Source organism: Convolutriloba macropyga, chromosome 2 (genome assembly GCF_964194025.1).
Source record: "Convolutriloba macropyga chromosome 2, txConMacr16.3, whole genome shotgun sequence".
Lineage (NCBI taxonomy): Eukaryota > Metazoa > Xenacoelomorpha > Acoela > Convolutidae > Convolutriloba > Convolutriloba macropyga.
Window position 1 is genome coordinate 40024869 of NC_134469.1, and position 25707 is coordinate 40050575.

General features: G+C 37.4%; 1 protein-coding gene across 2 annotated transcripts in view; it reads left to right on the forward strand.

The window, feature by feature from the left end:
• The first annotated feature begins 98 nt into the window (after positions 1–98).
• LOC142335269 (MFS-type transporter SLC18B1-like) overlaps positions 99–25707 on the forward strand; it is a 42447-nt gene continuing 16838 nt past the window's right edge. Inside the window, exon 1 of one of the 2 annotated variants that reach the window (XM_075383693.1) lies at positions 99–292. The gene's annotated coding sequence lies outside the window, so the exon portion shown is untranslated. Of the gene's footprint in view, positions 293–25163; positions 25229–25707 lie in introns of those variants that run through there. The other variant, XM_075383694.1, reaches the window with a different exon arrangement.

A 25707-nucleotide genomic window follows, 5' to 3' on the forward strand; every position in this document is an offset into this window, starting at 1 on the left:
CGTTCCTTCGAGTGCCAAAAACGCACACGTTTTTATACGTTTTTATTCGACTTTATTTGAGGTATCCGATACAGAAAACGCTTGACAGAAGTGTTTATAAAATGCTCTTGAAACAGAAACGGCGCGTGTTTTTGTAAAATATGAAGGCAATTCTGACAAACCTATATGAACTCAAGAAAAAAGTAAAAGTTTTGAACCACCGCGGGCATTGTTTTGTGTACGATTATTATAATAGCAAGGTACAGAAGCTTTTATTCAAACTTTTGTGAAATTGCTGAGACGTGCTGAACAGGTAAGCTTTTGTCATTAATAAAATTATCGTACCGCTGCGACCCCTACAGTTGGTTCTAATAGGCACATTTTGAAAACGTTTTCTTTCCATATGCAAAAATTGATTGAAAGATTTGCGACCCAGCAAATCTAATTGTGATATTCAAACAAAACACCACACTCGTACATAACACCAATTGCAATTTAGTACCGAACTAGTATAAAGCTAATTCCGAAAAGGTACGAAAATTAAAGTGATTGATGTTAGTTTTTCGGCTTGTCTAACTTGAGGCAAATCTAACTTCAGAGCAAAAATATGAGCGAATGGGATTTTCTTAGGGATTTTCGGTTGTCATAAGAAGTCAAGGAAGTTATAAATTAAAGGTGATCACCATGAATGTAAAAGTGCGGTAATTTGGCGTAATAAATATGGACTGAATTTCGTGTTAATGGCCACAGTTGTCAACCATTATTTCTAATTTAACTATTCGATTACAAGATTTGTCTCTGCGTTCCCATTACCCGACAGGTTATGGGCCCAGAGCTTTTCTAAGTTAAGTAATCAACCCCCATCGTAAATAGAAAAACGTTGTTGCTGCGCCTCTTTGCTACATAAGAGGATCGCTGAAATCACTGGGGGAGGAAGACAGAGAACACAAGGAGAGATAAGCCTTGTAGTCAAGAAGTGGCCAAGTGAGACCAGAAGAAGCAAGAGTAAGAAGCTTGTGTAACTGGTTGGGGGACTTCAGTTGTGGAGTTGAAAGCTTGTGTGACTGGTTGGGGGACTTCAATTGTGGAGTTGGAAGCTTTTGTAAGTGGTTGGGGGACTTCACTTGTGAAGTGAGCAGTTTGTGAAGCTGGTTGGGGGACTTCATCTGTTGAGTCGAGAGCTTGTGTACCTGGTCGGGGGACTTCAATCGTGGAGTGCTAAGTGTGTGTAGCTAAGCAGTGGATTCTGCTTGTGAAGTCAAGAGTGACTGGAGCTGTTGTGGGGGATCAAAAAGGAGCGCGGAGGTTCAATTGTATAACAGAGCTGTCGGGGAACCAGGATTGCTTAGAATAGCTGAGAACAGCTCAGCTTAAACAACTGTTTCATTTTCAATTGTGTGTGCTGTGCTTCTGTAAGATACAAGTTTGGTGGTCGAAAGACACAAAAGTTGGTGGTAAAACATTTCTTAATTAGGATTAGGATTAGGGTTCGAGTACATTATCCTCGGAGGGTGTTGGTATCCTCATCGTGCTTAATCGCGGCAGAAAAACCCTGGCTCAATATCAATGTCCTGCTTTCGATTTTGTCAATGATATTACAGAACTCGAACAGAACACCAACTTCTAGATTAATTTAGTCGACCAAACTCTTTTTGCTTAGTGTTTTTTTTCTAACAAGTGCTACCATATTACAGGTGCTAACCTGGTGCTAAAAAGCATTTTTTGGATACACAAACATAACGACTCACCGCTTCGTCGCCCTATAACACAGCCACCAACAGGAAACAGATTCAAACACGCGTAGAAAGGAAAGCAGTTTTGATCTAAATCCGAACAAGATTTTTTTTTCACAGCCCGACCCTTTTTACAAAAGAATATTTACCTAGAGCAGTACTAGCTTAGAAAAACAAAGGACATAGTTGGGGCATCATAAGCCTTTGGTTCAGTAGGGAACAATCAAAGCTAAAGAGTTAATTTGAGGCAAACGGAAATTAAACGAAGTAAGACAGGCCTAACAATGAGCTCAAAATTAGAAAGATTGGTATTCAGCGGGCGTGAGGATGATTTCTTGTATTTTGCTGAACATTTTGAGGCTCGTATGCACTCTTTAAAACTTGGTAAGGTTCTTAGTGGAGAAGCCACATATCTAGATTATTTGCCAGCTGTTAGAAATAATTCTTCGAAGGAGCAACGTAGGCAAGCTATAGAAAAAGGGAGGGAAGAAATAGAAGAGAAAAAGAAGACATTGTGATATGAGTTAGTTCAGGCTTTAGACAAAACATCAGTTCTTTTTCTTAGACCACATAAGGGTGATGGTACTAGAGCTTGGGATGTACTGTGTAAACGCTTCAAAAGTTTTGAGAGACCCCGGCTACACAAATTGATAGCGCAATTAACTAGCCTTAGGAAGACTTCAAGTGAGAGTATAGTAGATTATCTCACCAGAGTAAATGATATGCAATACAACTTAACACTAGCGAATGAAGGAATTAGTGAAAAAATGTTTGTCTGAATAATTCTAAAAGGGCTCTCGAAGGAATAAGAAAATTTCGCAACACTCGTGAAATACAGCAAAGACGAGAAAACTCTAGAGGAAATAAAACGAGACCTGATAAACTTCGATAATGAAAATGTAAAAACCAAAACAGAGAGCGTATTCTTTAATAAGGAAGGGAAATATTTCAACTGCGAGAAAATGGGACATATAGCAAAAAAATGTAGGTTTAAGAAAACGAATCCTGAACAAACCAAAGCTTCTCAAATGAAATGTTTTAAGTGTGGTGAGCACGGACATATAGCTAAATTTTGTAGAAAACAACAGAAACATGGGGAAAAGTTTGTAAGTCAAAGCAAGAGAACCAACCAGAGGGGCACGCAAAATTTAGTTGAGGAGCAGAATTTAGAAGAAGAAGAAGAAGAAGAAGAAGAAGAAGAAGAAGAAGAAGAAGAAGAAGAGATCTTTTCCTTCTTTCAAACGTCGGAAAACAACCTTGCAAATGAGCTAGTTTTAGACTCAGGTGCTACCAGTCATATGATTAAAGATGAAAGTTTATTCATAGATATAGACAAGGAGTATTCTGGTACCATCACTAATGCAAACAGCAGTAAAAGTTCAATTAATGGGAAAGGAACATTTGAAATTAGGGTTTTGGATTCCAATGGTTTAGCGCGAAAAATAAGATTAAATAATGCGTTGCTTGTTCCCAACAACACAAGGAATCTGATATCAGTGTCAAAATTTAGAGCAACAGGCAATGAGGTCGTCTTTGGTGGGATTTAGAAATACGAACTAATAACGGAACAGTTTTCCCTTTCGAGGAAAGAGATAGTTTATTTATCTGGCACAACATTGATTACGGCGAGCAGTGCAACTTAGCAAATGGAGATCCCCTTAGTTTGTGGCATAAGCGTTTGGGTCATAACAATGTTGAGGACATATCAAATTAAAAGATCACGCAGTGGGGCTAAAAGTAAACGAGCATGATTTAGCAAACTGTGAAATATGTCAGCTAAATAAATCAAAGAAACTTTCAGTACCAAGAGATTCAGGAAACAAGAGCAAGTGAAGTCTTAGAAATTGTTCATACCGACATATTAGGGCCCATCTAACCGGAAGCGGTTGATGGTCATAGGTATGAAATAGGGTTCGTGGATAGTTTTTAGCAAATATCAGAAACTATATTTTTTGAGGACAAGGGACGAGGCCTTTGAAAAAGTTGAACAGTTCTTTGCAGACATAGGACAACCAGGAACCTTAGTTTGTGACGGTGCAGGGGAATATGTGTCAAATGACATAAAACAATTATGTAGACGAAAAGGCGTTAGGCTTGAGTTCTCGGCACCGTATACACCACAAGAAAACGGAAAGGTTTAGAGGAATTGGGGGACAATCACCCCAATGGCTAGATGTCTTTTAGAGCAGTCAGGTTTCGAAAAAGAGTATTGGCCATATGCACTTAACATGGCAATTGAGATTTAAAATTTTTGTTTCCATTCAGGTATTCAGAAGACACCTCTTGAGGCAATGTACAAGAAGAAACCTAACTTAGAATCAATCAAAGTGTTTGGTTGTTCAGCTTTCGTTCATGTTGAAAAAGATTTTCGTGGTAAGATTGATAGAACTTCTCAAAAAGGAATATTCTTAGGGTCTTCAGACAATAGTAAAACTTATCTGGTAGGTATTCCAAATGACAAAGGGGTCCTTAAGGTTAGAAAATCTCGCAATGTAACTCAACCAAAACGAAATGTTTATTGAAGTCAAAGAAAAGAAGGAGGAGATAGTCAACAAGCATCATTCAGATGGTGATAGAGATTTAAACCCGGTAGCTTTCCTTGGTGAAATTGTTAACAACGAACTGCTACCTAAGTCTATTGATGAAGCAATTAGGGATAAAAACTGGTACGGGGCAATGAAGTTGGAATACAACTCATTAGTGGAAAATAAAATTTGGGAACTGGTAGAGAACAAACGAAATAAACCCATTGGTAGCCGCTGGTACTTTGCTCTTAAGTTTGGTTCTAGGGGGGAGATAACAAGGTATAAGGCAAGCTTCGTAGCGAAAGGATTTAGCCAAGTTCCAGGTCGGGATTACAACGAAACCTACTCACCAACAACACGCCTCTCAACCATTCGAGTACTGATAAGCTACGCAGTATATAAAAACACCGAGTTGAAACAAATGGATATCAAAACAGCATACTTAAACGCTGACATCGAACAAGAAATCTTTATGCAACAGCCCGAAGGGTTTGAAAAGTTTGGCAAGCAAGGAAATCCATTAATTTGTAAGCTGAGGAAAAGTTTATATGGATTGAAACAGTAGAAATTGGTGGGTAGAAATTGGTACTTAACAATCAAAACTTTTCTCAACCAATTAGGTTTCACGCCGGCTATTCAAGATGAGTGTCTTTTCATAATGAAAGGAGAAAATGGTATAGAGGGATTAGTGTGTCTTTGGGTAGATGATATGGTGATATCAGGATTGCAGGAAGACTTTTGTGAAAACTTTAAAAACAAAGTTAGTGAGCAACTTCAAATTAGCAGTTATGGAGATCTTAGCTGGTTCTTAAATAAAAAAATTGAGCGAACACAAAACGAAATTATGCTAAGCCAAGAAGCATATGTAGAAAAATTACTAGAGAAGTTTAACATGAGCGAATCAAAGACACGGGAAACACCTTTAGATTTTAGCCTGAAACTATCAAAATTAGATTCACCAGAAATAGGCAGCAATGAGCATAGAGAAATGCAATCATGTGATTATAGGGGTATAGTGGGATGTTTGAACTATTTGGCATTAACAAGTAGACCAGATATTGCGCACGCAGCCAATTTATTGAGTTCGTTTGTTGAAAACCCTGGAAGGCGCCATTGGAATCCGGCGAAAGGGTGTTTACGTTACCTAAAAGGTACAAAATCAGAGAAGATGGTTTTTAGAAAAAATGAGAAACTGGAGTTATCAGGATTTTCAGACTCAGATTGGGCAGGCAACATAGACAATAGAAAAAGTACAAGTGGTTTTTGTTTTAAACTTAGTAATAGTTCAGGCGCAATCAGTCGGGCTAGCAAGTTATAAAAGTGTGTATCTACTTCAACAGCTGAGGCTGAGCTTAACGCCTTAGTAGAGGCCAGTAAAGAAGCAGTACATTTAGTTAACCTATTACGAGAATTAGATTTAGAAATACAGCAGCCAGTAAACGTCTTTGTAGACAACCAAGCTTGTATTGCTCTAATTAAAAATTCGATGAATCACGGAAAGACAAAGCACTTTTCATTAAAAGTGCAATTCGTTCGGAATTTAGTCCAAAGTCGACTATTAGAGCTAAACTACTTACCTACCGATCGCATGCCGGCAGACACACTTACAAAAGCATTGGGGAGGACCAAAGTATCACTTTTTCGTGATGTCCTTCTCGGAACAAACACTTAACATGATAGGAGGAGTGTTGAAAGTATAATGTTAATTGTTTAAATTATGGAAAGATATACGTACCTACCTCATCCACGTGCTGATTTACATCTTGGTTATTTATGAAATGAGTGAATGCAACAAGGAGCTAACACGTGTTATTTATACTAGATTTGTCCCCAACTTTTCATATTGTTATAGGTGATATGATGACCCTTGATCTTTTAGAGAAGTAAATTATCAGAGTAAATAGCTAGTTAAGATCGGTTGTCATAAGAAGTCAAGGAAGTTATAAATTAAAGGTGATCACCATGAATGTAAAAGTGCGGTAATTTGGGGTAATAAATATGGACGGAATTTCGTGTTTATGGCCACAGTTGTCAACCATTATTTCTAATTTAACTATTCGATTACAAGATTTGTCTCTGCGTTCCCATTAACCGACATTTAGAACATTCATATTGTTTGATCAATCGAGCTTAAGCATTCAGCTTTGATTCTCTTTTTTTTATTCGGCACGACGCCCGTTCTGTTGTAATCCCTAGCTCCTAAAAATGAAATTGTTTGTATAAAAATGGCCTAGTACTGGTTTACTTATTGAGGTGGAAAGGCCCACAGATGCCTTATAGCGATCCAGCAAGCCAATAAGAAAGCAGGTCGAATTGCGGAAAAGATGTTAAGTAAGCCGTAAATCTCCGCCAGACATATTAGAAATTGCACCAGTGAACCGGTGGTTAACCGACCCGCGGTTTTGGAGTTTCATCCACTAGTGGATGAGAAGCATAGCCAAGAACAGTGATCCGCTGGGAATCGAAATACAAGGGATCTCTTGATAATTGCTTTTATTTTTTGTTTCTCTGGTTGCCTTGGAATACCTTATGAATTGCCAATATGCCAAGTCTTGATTGAAACAGTTAACAATGTTTTATTTCTCAGAGACTATATAACTATTACATAACATTCGACCGGCCCTTACGAATCTTTTATGATAACAAACTTATAGTCTGGATTTATAAAAAAATTTAAGAACTGTTTTCTAATTTTTTTAGGGTAAAATACACTGGCGTTGCAAAAACGTCAATTTGGATCCGTTTTCTGAAGCACTGATCCATGTTTTATTGAAATACTAAGTTGTGTATTTATTGTTTATATATGTAGTCACACACACACACACACACACACACACACACACACACACACACACACACACACACACACACACACACACACACACACACACACACCTACACACACACACACGCGCACACACACACACACACACACACACACACACGCACACACACACACACACACACACACACACACACACACCTACACACACACACACACACGCACACACACACACACACACACACACACACACACGCACACACACACACACACATATATATATATATATATATATATATATATATATATATATATATATAATATATTAGATAGAGTATTATAGAACTTCATAATGTATTTTAAAGCGTGCTGTTTTTACATTATACAGGCTATAGGTTTACTTGTTTTCGAAGATACCAAATTTTACCCAATTACCTTTTGGAAAAATTACCATTTAGAACAATTTTTAGAGCTGACATGTAGAAAAAGGTTTTTCAAGAGTTCAGTTTTTGGCTCTAGATGATCTTTTGTGTCGCAACATTAATTTGAAGCAATTTTTATTGTGCTAAATAACTATTTTTTCTAATTTTTTTTACAGGCTGCAAAAGGTTATAACATGACATAAAAAAGAATAGAAGGAAGCAATTTGCGTCAAAATTTGTCTCAGCACTTTATATCAGAGAGAATCACTTGTTTCTCGCTATGAGACACAGCGTAAGAAATAGCTCTGAAATATAGTTTCCATGAGTTTTTTTTGCGAACAACAGACACGGCTAAACATCAAACAGAGACCTCAGTACCAATAAAATATCGGTGATTTGAGTTTCCTCACTTCTAGCAAAAATCCAATAGTTCTATGTAGAGCGGGTAAAAAAATACTTTTTCATCATTGCTTCCTCAGGAATGTGTGCTTTTAGCAAGAAATGAATTTGTTCGGTCACTTTTTTTTCTGGGATAGAAATAACGACTTTTTTCCCCTTAAAGAAAGAAAAATCTTTGTATGCGAACAGAATAAGTATTTTTACATTGAAGATGACTTTTGTTGTCTTAAACAAAATACCATATTTTTGTTTGCAGAGGAATGGAGAAAAATTGCGTTACTGTTTGTAATCCAGCAGAATGTAACAAATTAGCTTTCACACAAAAATGCTTTCACACAAAGAAATGCTTTAGAGACACAAAGGAAAAGATATATGATGACATTGGGCTCTCTCTAAGCTCAAGGTGAAGGTTGCAGAATTTTTTTTCAAAACAGTGCAAGGAATCATTATGATTCAGACTTCGTGCTTTTCAAACTATGCTAAATAAATGACAAATATTGATATTTTGTTCTCTGCATTATCTTTCCAGCAATCTATGGCAATGCTGATTTTGTTGAAAAAAAAATTGTTCTAGGTCTTTTTTGTTTGCTGCCTAAAAGGACTTAAATTTGACAGTTAAAAGAAAAGGCTGTGCGACATGACAAAAATTCATTTACTCTCTCAACAAAGTTCACTTCCATTTTATTGATCACCACGTAAAAGGCAAATTGCAAAACGAAAACGGAAGTTGTATATCATAACTAAAGTTAACAAAATATGTTGCACATAATAATGCAAAACAATTTTGCAGTCAAGTAAGTTCAGGTTACAAGTTTTTAGTTTACAGTTTTTCTCGGTTACGTTTTTTGCGGATAACCGTTTTGCTGGACGGATTCAACTTTTTCTCATGCGTTGATTTCTCCCTCTTGAAGTTACGACTTTCATTCGCAACATAATCCAGGAAAGAAGGGGGCCACAACACATGAAAGTGTTTGACCAGGTCGTCGTAGAAGGGGCGTGAACCAAGTTGCCTATAAACCGCTCCGAGAAAAAAAGAGAAAAAAGTAGGCTAATCAGCCAAAACGCGTGAGAGTATAGAAACCGGTCTAACCAACGTACCGTGAGCCGTTTTTACTTTCACCAAGCGGTGTTGTCCATCGTTTCCAGGGTAGACCACAACACACGGCCAAGAGATCAAATTCCACGAGGAATCATGTCGTTCAGTATCCAGACAACGTCGATGACTCTGAAAAGCGACTGGTTGCTATCATTCCATGTTGAGCTTTGAGTAGTGTTGGCAGGCACCCTTTGACAAGTTGCTGCCAGAAGTGGTTCATCAATTGCTGCAAATCCCTCCATGTCTTGAAATTGCTGGAGAACTGTTGTCAGATTTCTCTGGCGGAAGAGAGCTGAACGAACGGCTGAAGAGAAAGTGGTTAAGTGTGAGAGGCATCACGTTGTCTGGAAGATCAGCGACGTTTCTGAGTCGACGTGAAATCAAGATGGCTTCAGTTTCCACCAGTATTTTTCGGAATACGTCTCGGGAAAGCCTTCTTGAGCCTAGACTGATCAGCAGTGCTCTTTTCGCTGTCTGGATCAAGCGCTCCCAGACACCACCAGAATGGTCGCCATAAAGAGGGTTGAATTTCCACGTCGAGTTTATAGCCGCGAAGGCGTTTTAAATCTGGTCAATATTAAGGTTGTTTACACTTTTCTTGAGCTCTTCTGATGCTCCAATGAAGGTTTTTCCATTGTCACCATACAGCATTATTGGTTGGCATCTCCTACTGGTGAAACATCGGAATGCATTTAGAAAAATATTTGTGCTTAGGTCGGGGCAGATTTCAAAGTGGACGGCTCCGGTGACCAGGCATGTAAAGATCAGACTATATTGCTTTTTTGAGTATCCTTTTGTGTCTTCTGTGTAGAATGGTCCGCGAAGCTGGAAGAGGAGTCATGATTGGTTGTGTGTTTTCGGCTTCAAACCTTCTACACAAAAAACATCGACATTTGATGATCAAAATGCATTTGCGCAAACCAATTTTATGCCATTTCAGTTGAACAAATGTTTTTACAGGCTCTGTTCTCTGATGGATACATGTATGGTGGGATTGCTCGAGATAGCAGCGGGTAATCATATCTTCCTCATGTCATATAATTGGACATTTCTCCATTTCAATCTCATCGGGAGCAAACCCAAGTCTTCCACCTGAACTACGTATTACAATTTTGTCCAGAATTGGGTTGAAGGCACGTAATTTGCATTTAGTGAGGTTTGAGGTCTTTCTTTATTCAAGAATTTCTCAAAAAAAATGAATTCTGTTGAAAACATTTGATCAAACATTTTCGAAACAGATCAATGTTATCATTTGTGTTTTATTGCTTGCTGTCACGCAATTTTTTTGCTCTGAACAGTAAGTTAAAGACAGTGCTAAGGTGAGTAACTTTTTTGTGCAAGACGAAAAATTTGCTGGGTCTATGACTGGCTATGGAAAATTTGAGGCTGTATGTGCTGCTGTTGCTACGTCAGCTAGTTTGGAAGGTACAGGCTGGTTTTTGATTGGATGTGATCATGACGGAAACTCTGGAGGTTGCAACAGTTTGATACAAATTTCACGTTATAATATAAATTAGATAGAATTTTATAGAACTTCATAATGTATTTTAAAGCGTGCTGTTTTTACATTATACAGGCTATAGGTTTACTTGTTTTCGAAGATACTAAATTTTACCCAATTACCTTTTGGAAAAATTACCATTTAGAACAATTTTAAGAGCTGACATATAGAAAATTGTTTTGCAAGAGTTCAGTTTTTGGCTCTAGATGATCTTTCGTGTCGCAACATTAATTTGAAGCAATTTTTATTGTGCTAAATAACTATTTTTTCTAATTTTTTTTCAGGCTGCAAAAGGTTATAACATGACATAAATAAGAATAGAAGGAAGCAATTTGCGTCAAAATTTGTCTCAGCACTCTATATCAGAGAGAATCACTTGTTTCTCGCTATGAGACACAGCGTAAGAAATAGCTCTGAAATATAGTTTCCATGAGTTTTTTTTTTTGCGAACAACAGACACGGCTAAACATCAAACAGAGCTCTCAGTACCAATAAAATATCGGTGATTTGAGTTTCCTCACTTCTAGCAAAAATCCAATAGTTCTATGTAGAACAGGTAAAAAAAAATACTTTTTCATCATTGCTTCCTCAGGAAGGTGTGCTTTTAGCAAGAAATGACTTTGTTTGGTCACTTTTTTTTCTGGGATAGATATAACGACGTTTTTTCCCCTTAAATAAAGAAAAATTTTTGTATGCGAACAGAATAGGTATTTTTACATTGAAGATGACTTTTGTTATCTTAAACAAAATACATATTTTACACTTTTGTTCGCAGAGGAATGGAGAAAAATTGCGTTACTGTTTGTAATCCAGCAGAAAGTAACAAATTAGCTTTCACACAAAAATGCTTTTTCACAAAGAAATGCTTTAGAGACACAAAGAAAAAGATATATGATGACATTGGGCTCTCTCTAAGCTCAAGGTGAAGGTTGCATAAAACTCAGTTGATACAGGAATTTGTTTTCAAACAGTGCAAAAAATCATTATGCTTCAGACTTCGTGCTTTTCAAACTATGCTAAATAAATGACAAATATTGATATTTTGTTCTCTGCATTATCTTTCCAGCAATCTATGGCAATGCTGATTTTGTTGAAAAAAAAATTACTTCTAGGTCTTTTTTGTTTGCTGCCTAAAAGGACTTAAATTTGACAGTTAAAAGAAAAGGCTGTGCGACATGACAAAAATTCATTTACTCTCTCAACAAAGTTCACTTCCATTTTATTGATCACCACGTAAAAGGCAAATTGCAAATCGAAAACGGAAGTTGTATATCATAACTAAAGTTAACAAAATATGTTGCACATAATAATGCAAAACAGTATTGCAGTCAAGTAAGTTCAGGTTACAAGTTTTTAGTTTACAGTTTTTCTCGGTTACGTTTTTTGCGGATAACCGTTTTGCTGGACGGATTCAACTTTTTCTCATGCTTTGATTTCTCCCTCTTGAAGTTACGACCTTCATTCGCAACATAATCCAGGAAAGAAGGGGGCCACAACACATGAAAGTGTTTGACCAGGTCGTCGTAGAAGGGGCGTGAATCAAGTCGCCTATAAACCGCTCCGAGAAAAAAAGAGAAAAAGTAGGCTAATCAGCCAAAACGCGTGAGAGTATAGAAACCGGTCGAACCAACGTACCGTGAGCCGTTTTTACTTTCACCAAGCGGTGTTGTCCATCGTTTCCAGGGTAGACCACAACACACGGCCAAGAGATCAAATTCCACGAGGAATCATGTCGTTCAGTATCCAGACAACGTCGGAGACTCTGAAAAGCGACTGGTTGCTATCATTCCATGTTGAGCTTTGAGTAGTGTTGGCAGGCACCCTTTGACAAGTTGCTGCTAGAAGTGATTCATCAATTGCTGCAAATCCCTCCATGTCTTGAAATTGCTGGAGAACTGTTGTCAGATTTCTCTGGCGGAAGAGAGCTGAACGAACGGTTGAAGAGAAAGTGGTTAAGTGTGAGAGGCATCACGTTGTCTGGAAGATCAGCGACGTTTCTGAGTCGACGTGAAATCAAGATGGCTTCAGTTTCCACCAGTATTTTTCGGAATACGTCGCGGGAAAGCCTTCTTGAACCTAGACTGATCAGCAGTGCTCTTTTCGCTGTCTGGATCACGCGCTCCCAGACACCACCAGAATGGTCGACATAAAGAGGCTTGAATTTACACGTCGAGTTTATAGCCGCGAAGGCTTTTTAAATCTGGTCAATTTTAAGGTTGTTTACACTTTTCTTGAGCTCTTCTGATGCTCCAATGAAGGTTTTTCCATTGTCACCATACAGCATTATTGGTTGGCATCTCCTACTGGTGAAACATCGGAATGCATTTAGAAAAATATTTGTGCTTAGGTCGGGGCAGATTTCAAAGTGGACGGCTCCGGTGACCAGGCATGTAAAGATCAGACTATATTGCTTTTTTGAGTATCCTTTTGTGTCTTCTGTGTAGAATGGTCCGCGAAGCTGGAAGAGGAGTCATGATTGGTTGTGTGTTTTCGGCTTCAAACCTTCTGCACGAAAAACATCGACATTTGATGATCAAAATGCATTTGCGCAAACCAATTTTATGCCTTTTCAGTTGAACAAATGTTTTTACAGGTTCTGTTCTCTGATGGATACATGTATGGTGGGATTGCTCGAGATAGCAGCGGGTAATCATATCTTCCGCATATCATATAATTGGACATTTCTCCATTTCAATCTCATCGGGAGCAAACCCAAGTCTTCCACCTGAACTACGTATTACACTTTTGTCCAGAATTGGGTTGAAGGCACGTAATTTGCATTTAGTGAGGTTTGAGGTTTTTCTTTATTCAAGAATTTCTCAAATAAAATGAATTCTGTTGAAAACATTTGATCAAACATTTTCGAAACCGATCAATGTTATCATTTGTGTTTTATTGCTTGCTGTCACGAAGTTTTTTTGCTCTGAACAGTAACTTAAAGACAGTGCTAAGGTGAGTAGCTTTTTTGTGCAAGACGAAAAATTTGCTGGGTCTATGATTGGCAATGGAAAACTTGAAGCTGTATATGCTGCTGTTGCTACGTCAGCTAGTTTGGAAGGTACAGGTTGGTTTTTGATTGTTTCTGATCATGACGGAAACTCTGTAGGTTGCAACAATTTGATACATATTTCACGTAGATCTAGGCCACGTGTGCCATGGTTGGCTGGATTCTTCAAATTAAAAATATGTCTCCGCTGTTTTGATTCGGTTGTTGCTGCAATTTCTCTGAGTCGGTTTGAAGAATATACAGCTTGTTTTTTGGAAAAGGCAATCCAATCAAGAATTATCTGACTATCAGTCCAGAATAGAATTTTGTCAATTGCGAAAGAGGACTGTTTCACGATTGTAGAATGTAGCCTAACTCCAATTACTGCAGCTTCGAGTTCAAATTTCGGTACGGTTGTTTGCTTTATTGGAGCAACTCTACATTTTCCAATAAGGAAACAAGCTTCTGTTACCTGTGAATGATTGTGTGTTATTCGCAGGTACGCTACAGCTGCCATTGCAGCTACTGAGGGGTCAACGAATACGTGTAATTCTGCACTGCTTTCAGTGTATTGAAGACTTGTTAGTGTTCTGGAAAGTTTCACTTCATGCAATTCAAATTATGAATCTTGTAATTTCTGAAGTTTTTTGCTTATCTGTACGGGTAGTGGTTCATCCCACTTTTTCCCAAGTTTCCATATTTCTTGGAGAAGGGTTTTTAAGCGGATTGTCAAAGGTCTCTGACAATGTCACTGTTCTCTTCTATGTCCTGCTTGTATGTTTTCCAGAACAACGGGTTCGTTAGAAACAAATATTGTGAGGCGGAAACCGCCTTCCTGAAGACTCTGAATGGTTTGCTGAGTTGTCTTTTTGGCATTCGTTACAGTATCATGGGACTGGATGTAATCGTCCTTATAAAAGTGATTCTTGACGATTCTGAATTCTTCGGGATATTTGTCTCCGTTCTTATGAACGCAATGGTTCAAAACATAGACCGCGCAGGATGGAAAGCAGGTAGCGCCAAAAATTAGTCTTTTAAACTGATACCGTTGGGTTTCATTGTTGTTTATTCACAGGAAAGGAAGGGCTGACTGGTCAGTTTGGTTGATAGCAATTTGCATGAACATTCCTTCGATGTCCGCGAGGACTGGAATCGGCTTTTCACAAAAGCGCAAAAGGACTCCAAGCAGGCCATTAGGCATGTCAGGACCAGTTTACAAGTTATTGTTTGGTGACTGTCCGTGGAAATTAGAGGCGGCGTTTGCAACGCAGCAAACCTTGCCGGGCCTGTTAGGCTTCTCAACTGGAAGATTCGGCGATACCAGATTCGATCCATTGGTGGATCTTGCATTCGTTGTTTTTTTTTTCAAGTCAGCTGGCAGAGTCTTGTTATAGTTATCACGAAGTTTTCCAACTTTGTACTTTCTTTCCGAGGCAGTTTAGTTTCAAATATTTCTCCATTGAATTTAATTGACTCTTTCATTTTCTCGAAGAATCTTTGATCAAGGGGAGATGAAGGCTTGCTGTCTGGTTGACTTCTTTCCAATTCCATTCTGCAGAAATGTTGAAATACTTCGTCTAGCTTGGATTCGTTCGTTCGATTTCTTGAAATTTGAGGCTTTCTCTGGCAGATTGGAGAATGATTTTGACTTCGAACGGTTGATTTTGTTTTTTTTCAATGACATGAAAGGGAAAGGTGAATGCAAAGGCTTTAACACCAAGGATGGCACCAATTTTTCGCTGTAATCTATAGGAGGGCATCGATGTAAGTTATAAATGCATCGAAAATTTGTCTCAATTGGATAACATTTGCTGCACTGACTTTTAAAGATGGTGTGCTGCATGCTCGAGAGAACATAACAAAATCTCAGTTGATTTGTAAGGAGTAATGGTTACTGGTTCGTTTTTTAGAATGAGTCATTTCATTTTCAGTGTTAGGGAGCTGAAAAGAAATTGATTAATGAGATTCGCAAGGAAACTCAAAATATTCTGTAATGGCATACCGAACACAAAGAAATTCATTACCAATACCAATTAGGGCATATGTGTCGAAGGATTTATTTCCTTTCAGAAATGAAACGGGGTGACTTGAAGCTGCTCATACCAGTTTTTCGTTATATCCGGATTCTGGTTAATGCTAAGAGACTGGTTTTTACTGCTTCCATTTGGTTTTTGTCTTTGAGGGTTGATTTGCTTTTGAACGTTGAAGGTTTGTCCGTAGCGGCTGTTTGAATTCTTATTCTGCTGGCCTTTTGCCAGAGAACTGTTGATTGTATTCTCAACCGCTGACTTCTTGTTTGACGGAACAGTATGCTAATGTTTTTGTGCGTTTTCTGTTGAAAAAGCTGCTGTTGGACGTTTGATTTGTCTGTTGGGTCTTGCAGTGTTGCTCGATGAAAACCACTGCATACTTGGCATCGTTTAACTGACGGATATGTCTGGTTGTGTTGTTTATTGCGAAGACAATTTTTACCCAAACTGTTTTTGCTATCAAAGCTGCATCTCTCACTTGGATGTTAAAGCTGGTATTCGGGTCACGTCGCAATTCTGTGATTGTTTTTGCATTTTCCGCAAGATCTGTTTGCGTTGAAACTCACCGGAGAAAAATGGGTTGACTTCGGCTGTAGTTTTTGTTGCAACTGATGCTTTTGGTTGCTTTCCTGATTTACAACTCGAGAGTTTAGACGTTGTGTTGTGTAGTTTTTGTAAGCTGTATTAGCGTTGAAGTTTGAGTTTCCAAACTTTTGAGTTTGGGAATGAGTTTTTCATGGGATTTTCACGGTTAACCTTATCAAAAACTTGAGCTTGAAGCTCTAACCACTGTTGGAACTCTGCCAGAGATGGGTCTGAGTGAAACTCAGCGATGCAGTGCTCGGTCCACTTCAGGATGAGGTTGTGTTGAACCTTTTCTGGCTTTTTTTGGTAGCGTTGTTGAGTGAAGGTCTGCTATAAAACCATGGTATTGAAATGCCTGAAAAAGTCTTATAAAAAAGAGAAGGTAAACAAAATTTGCTTGATCTAATGATTGTTTTGCCGATTTTCAAGTTGGTTGATAACGGCTTTAACCACAATGATTCGGTTACCGAAGTGATTTATCAGCTGGATTAGAGCTGTCTGGTAATACGACGTGTAGCAAGAATACGCACGTATCAATTCTTTTGATATTCTTGACATATAATTCTGTTGACATGTTATTCGATGTGTATCTGTGATTGCAGTGTTATGATGAATCATACTGTAGAAGTTGTTGATCCATTCATGGAAATGAAGATGATTTCCATTAAAGTTATGTAACTTTAAGGAAGGTAATCTAATTGAATGTTAATAATCAACATTTGTCAAAAAAAAGGCCAGGGTTCAAATTAGCGTTTGACGCGTTGGCCTCTGAGTTGTTCACAATTAAATTGCTTGGCCTATTCTTTAGTTACCAAATTTGTTTTGTTTCGCGTTATTTTGTGTCTGTGGGTCAACGAAGTTAGATATATTTGTACCGAAGTGCATTGAAGATGATTGAAAGTCAAGGACAGTTTAATTTAGATGATATTACAGATTGTTAGAAAAACTGTTGATTGTGAGCAAAGTTGATCCACAGGTTGTTTGTTCGTTAGTTCCTGAGCGTAACCCTGAGGAAGAAATGTTGAAAATTTCAAAGCAGTTTCATTTAGAAACTCATTGTGATTTTGTGGAAACAAACTGTTATTAAACTGCTGAACTGGTTAATAATTCTGTTGTTCAGAAGGAGGAACAAACTTTTTTGTAGACTTACTTGTTCAGCATGTGTTGCATATGTGTACTGCCAATTTTGTAGTTGAATTTTTCTGCAACAACATTTGATTGATTTTGTGTTGGATTTGGGCAACCATTCTCTCTTGTTGGAAATTGAGTGGGTTCTGACTTTCTGTGTTTTTGGCTTGGAATGAATTTGGTTTTTTGAGCAGAGGCTTGGAATGATTGCTGTTGAATAACGGAATTTGATTTGCTCTAGTTTTTTTTTTAGCAATTTGTTCCTTTTGGGTATCATGACAAGCTTGATTTGCTGTTCGAAATATTAATCTATTTTCAGTCACTGGTTTTGAGAAAAAAAGGCTCAGTAATGTTGACATCAGAGAAATTTGAGCACAAAATTTTGATTCTGCTGTAATAGTGTCGCTTGAAATGCTCAGGTTAGTTAGAAGTGGCAAAAGGTTTAGCAAATGGGTTTTCGTTTGCTTCACTGTTGTCGGGTGATCGGGGCTGTTTGGAGGCCGTAGGGTCGCAAGCTTGGCTGGTGGTTAGTTTTGATAGCGGCATATTGAGTGTCATCAGTTCAAGTGTATCACAGGCTTGTGTTAAAAGATTGGGAATGTTGTTATCAGTTTCTGCAAGATTCTGTACTTGTTATTTCCCGGTTCTGCATTTTGGTTTGTCTTTGGTGAGAGCAGAGAATTCGTTCGAAGTTTTTTTGAGAGCAGTTGACTGTTGAAGAAAGAGTGTTGGTCTTCCTGGTCGACGCAGGATATCAGGAGGCTCATTTGGATGGGCTGAGCTGCTTTTGTGTTGTACCATGTTCCGTCGGAGCTAGTTGTCTTCATTGTTAACTATTGAGAAAAACTTTGATTGGTGATATCAGTTTTCTCTGCATCAGATCATGCTGACATCATCTCTGATCCAGCCGAAGGACTGGCTCATTTATCCATCACCGTCCAAAAGATCAATTTGCAACTTTAGTTTGTTAAAACGGTTGATCAAATTGGTTTCTCTGCTCAGTATTGATGTTGCTGTATTCTGATGAGGCTGCAATTTTATCACGTTCTGCGACAGCTCTTTGAACGTTTTTTGTGCTCTGGTTTGTTCAATCAGCAGGGACAAGAATCGAAAACTCTTTCTTTGGCGAATAACTTTCTCCAAAAAGTCGAGCTGGAAATTCATGGTCAATTCTGTCGCTTTGAACATGCTGATGGCAGACTGGAATTCAGAAGTGATCTGCTGAGACATCTTGCAGCTTGTTGTCCTCTGTTGACTGCTAGTTGACTGTTGACCGGCTTAAAGAACCGGACAAATGCTATTTTATATTTAAAAAAGTTGTCTAAGTTTTGAATGCTAATGATCCAAATTTTTTCTTGTTCAAAAGACCAGCGACGCAATATTTGTCAAAAACTGATGTCCTATGATCTCTTTTGTTTGCTCAATCTAGCTTTTTTGGCCTATGATAATGAAGCGTTTCTGAAATTTTGCGCGCTTTAATCGCATTTTGTTCAACAGACCTAAATAATTGTTTAATTTTTTATTAAGTAAACATAAGTTTTGCTTAAATAGCTGGCTAGAACTGTTTTAACTAGTGTGTCTGGCTACTGTTTTTGAAAGGATATTTGTGCGTTGCTACAATTATGCAGTTGAACTAGAGCTTGACCAGAACTCTAGTTACATTGAACTAGAGTCCTGGTCAAGCTTTGATAAATTAAAACATTAAATTCATTTTTCTTATAAACATGAAATATTCTCTGTTTTTCCCAAATAAAAGTAACTAACCAACCAAAAGATTTGTGAAACTACCTAACAATGTATTTCTTAGCTCCCTAACCTTAACCAGACAATTTGATTGATTAATACCTTTCACAGTTTTTTCAGAAGTAGACCTCCTTTAAAACCGTTTTTATGCAGTTTTTTGATGTTGTGAGGGCTAAAAGGAGAAAACGTGTAAAATGCGATGCATTTAGTCAACAGGGGTGCCCTTTGTACTCTCTGATCTGATGTTGGTTTTATCGCTCTTAAAATTTTTCAACTGATTTCATCTATGTTAATGAGGACTACAATTTGTTTCTAGTTGTGATATCATCTGATATCTCTTTATTAAAAAAAAATGTTTCCGTTGCAAAATTTTCAAAAAAATTTGAAACTTAAACCGTTTTCTCTTCAAAGGCTCTTCATCTGATAATGGTAACGTCTGAAATCAATGGAGAAAAAGAATTTTCGCAGACGGCAAGGTCTGAGACCGATGACTTCTGCAAAACTGTTATGTTTTGAACTTTGTTCCAAAAAAATCAAAATTGCAGATGTTTTTGCAAAACTACAGTTTTAATTTTTATCTGGCACTTACACATTTGCTAAAAATCTGCATGAAGAGTTTACAGTGTTTAAATGATTGACAACAAAGGCTTTTTGTTTTGTTAATTTCAGAATCCAGAAAAAAACGTACGTTTTTCCGGTTTTTGGGCTCTTTTAGTTGCCGTTTTTGAAATCACAGGTCAAGTTCACTCTTAATTAGAATAAGCCTATTTGGCACTTCTTGTAGAGGAGAAAATAAAATCATTATTTCTGCAAACCAGAGAATTTTTTTCATTTTTTTCTTTTTAAATGGTGACCATGGATCTTCAACTATAGTGTCAGTTGTATAGCCTTATTGTATTAAGTAGGACTAGTAATGCTGTTTCTTTTGCTCCTGAATGCTCTAAAATACTTTTTTTTAAAATTAAGAAAAATAGACCTTTGTTTTCTATTTTCTTGAAGCAATGTCTCTGTCTGTTGATTAATTGCAGTTTTTGGCTTGGTGCAATCAATTTTTACAATTGGTATTAGTGTTTTGAAGAACAAGAAATAATTTTCCAAGAGATAGTAATTGATTTCACGTTTGTGCTTTTTTCTTATCAAATTTAAGCGTTTGGGACGATGTTATGATAAATTTGTAGTTAGATTCATATATCAAAGTTTTCGGTGAAAAATTTTCTGATAGGAAATTTGCTCTTAAAATAGGCAAAGTGCTTTTTTATTTTCTCGCTTTTCAGGTAAAAACTGCGTCTCTTATTATCGAAATTTATTTCAAGTCTGTTTATCAATCTTAGGAAATATGACTCAACATGAAGAAATTTTTTTTGACAATTGCAAGAGCTTCTGTGCGACTAAAATGTTGTAAAACAAGAAAAAAGTTTCTCGTTTTTGATATCTGTTTTCTTGAAACCTAGTTTGCTTAGGAAGAAACTGGTTAATTTTTATTGCTAATTGTTCTGAATATGCGTTGGTTGAAGTTTTAGCGAAAGAATATTGGTGGAAAAACTTAAAAAAATGTTTCCGATGTTTGGTTTCAAGTAATGCCTCTATTTTCTACAATTGGATTTGTGAAATGTTTTCTCAAAACCCTTTTGTTTCTCAAAAAAATTAAAACGAGATTGATCACGTTTGGCTAAATTTCAATGTATCTGATTTGATTCGCAAAACAGCTTTCTGCAAATAAGAAAGGTCCCATTTTAATTTCTTCTCTTTCTTCAAAATCAATACTGTAAAACTGTGTTTTCGTTAAAATATTACATTTTTTACAGTAGAAATTGCTTGTTTTTTTGTTTAGACTTGTGTGTTGAGAGTTTTCAACCGTTTTCCCTCTCTGTTTCTTTGAAAAATAAAAACTATATTAGATTTTACTAGTTTCTTTTTTTGCTTTTCTTTCAAAAAATTTTTGTCACCAGATGAATATTTTAATTTCACTTGAGTAGTTGAGAAATGCCAAAATATTTGACACTTGACAAGTTTTATCTGTTTTTTAATGCTTTAAAAGGAACTTCTCTCAAAAACAAGAAAAGTTGCAAACTATTTTCTTGTTTTCAATTTGTAAATTAGGAAGCAGTCTTTTTAATGATCATATGATGGTCCAATAGAATGTACTGATGAAATCGTTTAATTTTGTCGGGGGAATTTGCTTTGGAACATTTTTCGGAATGTTGAAAAAAGGTGCGAATTTGGCAAAAAAAGAGAATTTTTGTCTAACTTGGGGACAGGACTTCTTCAGGTGAGGACTGGAACCTCAGGCGATCAGCTGCGGTAACGTCTGAAACCGCTGTATGAAAAAACATCTCCATGGGTAACTTCTTGAGCCCAAATTGAAGCCTTCTTGACAGGTGACGTCTGTAACCCAATAAAAAAATATCAATGCGTCGAAAAAGTTTTTATTCTTTTCTGTTCTCCGTCTAAAAAACTTTGTCTCTCTTTGTCTTTTTGCTACATCTCTTTGCGCTACAATCTGACTCGTTGTAACTTTCTTATGTTCTTTGCCTTTAAGTTGTCTACAACTAGTCTCTGTCTAGCATAATTTAGAACAGCCCAAAAATCGGGCGAAAGGGGACTCTCGTCCAGTTTCAGGAAGAGAAATGAATGCAGATTAGTGTAGGTTTTTGTGCTCTTGAAAGGAGGGGTAAACCAATAACTTGTTGCATATAATAAGGCAAAACGAGTTTCTAGTCAAGTAAATTCAGGTTACAATTGGTTAGTTTACAGTTTTTCTGGGTTACGTTTTTTACGGGTAACTGTTTTGCTGGAAGTTTTTGGACGGCTGCAACTTTTTCTCATGCGTTGACTTCTTCCTCTTAAAGTTGCGACTTTCATCCGCAACAAAGTAGAAAAATTACTCAGACGAACAATCATTGCACCCAATTTATTAATAAAAGCAGTTTTCCTTACGTCAAAATAGGAAATTTAAAGTAAATTTCGCCCAAAAAGATACTTTCACCCAAAAAAGCCAAGCGGTTGGTTTTGGTGGTAGCCAGCATGGGCTAACGGGGAGGGGGGTTGTCAAAATTTTAACACTGAGAACCGCCCTTCGCACAATGAAATTGCACTTAAAGTTTTTTTGGTAAATCGCATAGTTAGAGACTAGCGGAGCATAAGGCCCTAAGAGAGCTGCTCATCCACTTTTGTTGGACTGAGTGCAATATTCTGAGTGCTATGTTTCTCTGAGTTGGACTGAGTGCTATGTTTCTCAGAAAAAAGACTTCTGGTTCCAAAATTAAGCGGTTCCAAAACTGGAAATTAATTAAAACGAAATGTCAATGGAAGTTGTAATTTCAACAGCTAGCAATTTACCCTATGCCAAAACATGCAATTAACCATGGATACCTGGGAAATTATTCCGTTGATCTTTTCGTCGATACTTTCCCAGTACAAATAATTATATAATACTTAATCGCCACGTTTGATATCTGTTTCGATTCCATGGTTTCAGATCAAACACCAAGAGTCATTTAAGCGGCTCTCTTCTGTTATACCCCCCCCCCCCTCTGCCCAGCCTTGTATAGCCAATCTGCTTGCACCCCCAGATATAATCAAGTTTCGTTACTTATCGATAATTGATTTTCATATCGGTAATATTTCGTCATCGAAGCTAAATTGAAAAGATTTTTGCTCTCGATTACCAAAAAATTTATATTGATGACAGTTCTTGGACAAGATAATTATCAAATTGACAAAAACACGCATTATTTAACTGTCGCTTAGACTATATGCAAACTAAATTCTTAGATACGCGTTAACTTCAAAACTTCGCTTCATCATTATGTTGTAGTTGTCGTTTGTGCTTAATTGATTGTGTGAGTGTGTGAAATCCAAACAAGCTAGTTCCCGTACCGAACCTTCAGAGTAGATTAGAGCTGGAGCAGGGTAGTTCCAGCGTTAGGTGCGCTATCAGAGCTGAGACAGAGCTCCCCGAAGTACGAGACCTCTCAACTATGGGTCTTGTCTTAACAGAGTAGAACACAGAGTAGGTCTATTCTGGAATTTGCCTTGGCAGAGTAAAACCCAGAGTAGGTCTACTCTGGAGTCTGTCTTGACAGAGTTGATCACAGAAAAAAAACTAAATAGATTGCTATAGTATATCCATTTCATGAAAAATGATGTTTGAAGTATTTAACTTATCTAAAGAAAAGACTTTTTTGAAAGTATTGAGAATGAAAAAGAAAAATCCAACCACTGTGAAAAAAAATTATCATACCGTAAGTGCATGTTTCTCAACCAATGGATGAACTTAGACAGCTTTCCATAATAATAGTAATGTTAATCAAATTTTCCTTGTAAGTGGACCAGCATTTTCTCTCAGCTGGACCCCTTTGGTTCTGATCAAATCCCATCAGACGCTAGATGTGCCTCTGATCAGAAAGTTGCTTTTTTGTTGCATCTTATCAGACCTCTCTGAGCCAGCTCTGTCAAGAGTTGTCCCAGAGTAAGCCTGCTCTGAGCCAGCTCTGTCAAGAGTCGTCCCAGATTAGGCCTGCTCTGAGCCAGCTCTGTCAAGAGTTGTCCCAGAGTAGGCCTTCTCTGAGCCAGCTCTGTCAAGAGTTGTCCCAAAGTAGGCCTGCTCTGTCAAGAGTTGTCCCAGAGTAGGCCTGCTCTGGGAGCTCTTCTGTCAGGGGTAACCACATACTTCTACTCTGGAGCTACTCTGTGAAGCGTAAAAAGTGACCTGATCAGACTCTGATCCAGCTCAGAGAGTTTCTTTGAATTTACTCTGTTCCAGTTGTGACCTGCTCTGGAGGTAAGGTACGGGGGTGCAAATCGACGTGGGGGACTATAACAGAAAAGAGCCCATTTAAGCATGACTATATGGCTCAAATCAACCTTAACTGTATTTCAATTTTCTCAGTCATGCATCAATGTACTAATTAGACATTCTGTTAGACAGACCAAAAATGTTATACATATCGTAGCTATTTTTGCACTGAGACTTTGAAAACACTTTATATCACTTTAACATTGGACTTACTTTTTTAGTGTTGTCGACGAATTGGACTATTCCGAGAGCTTCTTGCAAGATTTTAAATTTGTTTCTCTCTGGCGCACGCAAAACTTCTTTTTCACCTCAAAAATATTTGGAAGAAAGCAATCATGAGAGCGACGCAACTCTTCATAGTTTTAACCCATACATTGTTGCAATAAAAATAAAAATAATAATAAATATTTATACTCAGCGAAGGTGGGTGCGTCTGATCAGGAAAGCAGGTTTGTTCGAGCGCAAATAAATCGCCAAGCGCGCTTGAGTCTGATCAGGGGTACTGTTGGTCCAGGACGGTCTGGACCAGGATGGTTTCGAGCGCACACTTGGACCTGGGAAAAACTCCTTCAAATATGTCGACGTTCTATATGAGAACTGTCCTGCTCCCACTATGTACATCAGCTTTTAATCATGGGACTTCGCTGGTACTTGAATTGAATTAGCATTAACTTTGAACTCCATGTTAAAATTTTTTGAAGAAGTTGTCTTAATATGGTTATTTGATAAGTCCGTCTTTGTCTTTTCTGCTTTTTTTCAGAAGCGGTATTAAAAGAGTATTAAAAAACCATCTGTAGAGTCCAAGGAAATATCAAAGTTGTTTAGGGCAAAAAATAGTCTTAAAACCTTCAATTTGATTGTATAAATGCAAGCAAAACTTCTTAATTTTTTGTCTTGAGATCTCAATGAGGCGAAAAAAAAACATTTCTTTTTCATATATTTTAAGTTTGATATTAGAACTCTCTATTTTCTTTTGGGAAAATTGATAATTATGTAATTAATTTGCATTAGCCTAATGAGCTTTACTCACCTTTGCAGAGGCTTAAGCCGTCAAGCAACAACTTTTTAAAACAAAATATGACAAAATAAGAGAAACAATCTCAGATCGCTTGCTTTTAACTTAGACATTTTTTGCCAATTTTTACTAGTTTATTTCATTCGGTCAAACTTGGAAGATCCTTATGAATCGTGTTGAGGTTAACAATTTTAGCAAAGGAAGTTATGTCGAATATTGCTGTTCGTAGATTTGTAATTCACCGAGAAAAAAACGTTGTTGAGTAGTAAGGGTCCATATTTGGAGTTTATTTTAGTTGAAAGACATCTCGGTTACAAATGGGGGATTAAGTAGATACTGTCATTGCAGGGTATCGTCGATAGCGAATAATTCGCCTTTGTTTGCTTTCACGTACAGATTTACAGCAGAAGTAAAGATTTACAGCGGCCACTTCTATACATTGAAGGTCATTTCTGTTGATGTAAACCTCATTATGCCTCTTAGTGCCACTGCTCCTGTGGATTATGGTAAGTAAATAGACATACAATTTAAAATTAAATTGCGGGAAGAATATTAGAAGTAATATGTCATTAACAAGGACACGAAAGTTCGTCAAACTTAAATAAAAACCCATCCCGGTCAGAAGCCGATTCAGTTCAAATTTTCGACTGCATTTGTCTGGTACATACTCTGGAATACAATCTGGCCCCGATTCTTATTTTTATCTGCATTAGATGCGAATATACATACCACACAGTTGTTAGTTCCACCGAGAAGTAGTCAAATTCTGAGGCGAAATCGAGTTCTTCAATAACTTCGAGAGGGCGATTATAACCGTATGCTGTAATGTTTTCAGAACACGTATATAAATGGTTTACCAGTACTATGGGAAAACAGTATATAGCTCTGATGATACTCTGATGATTTTGCCTTATTCTAAGAAGAGGAGTACAAGAAAGATAGAATAGTTTTGCATCGAAACTTGGTTACTACAGTCAGATGTATA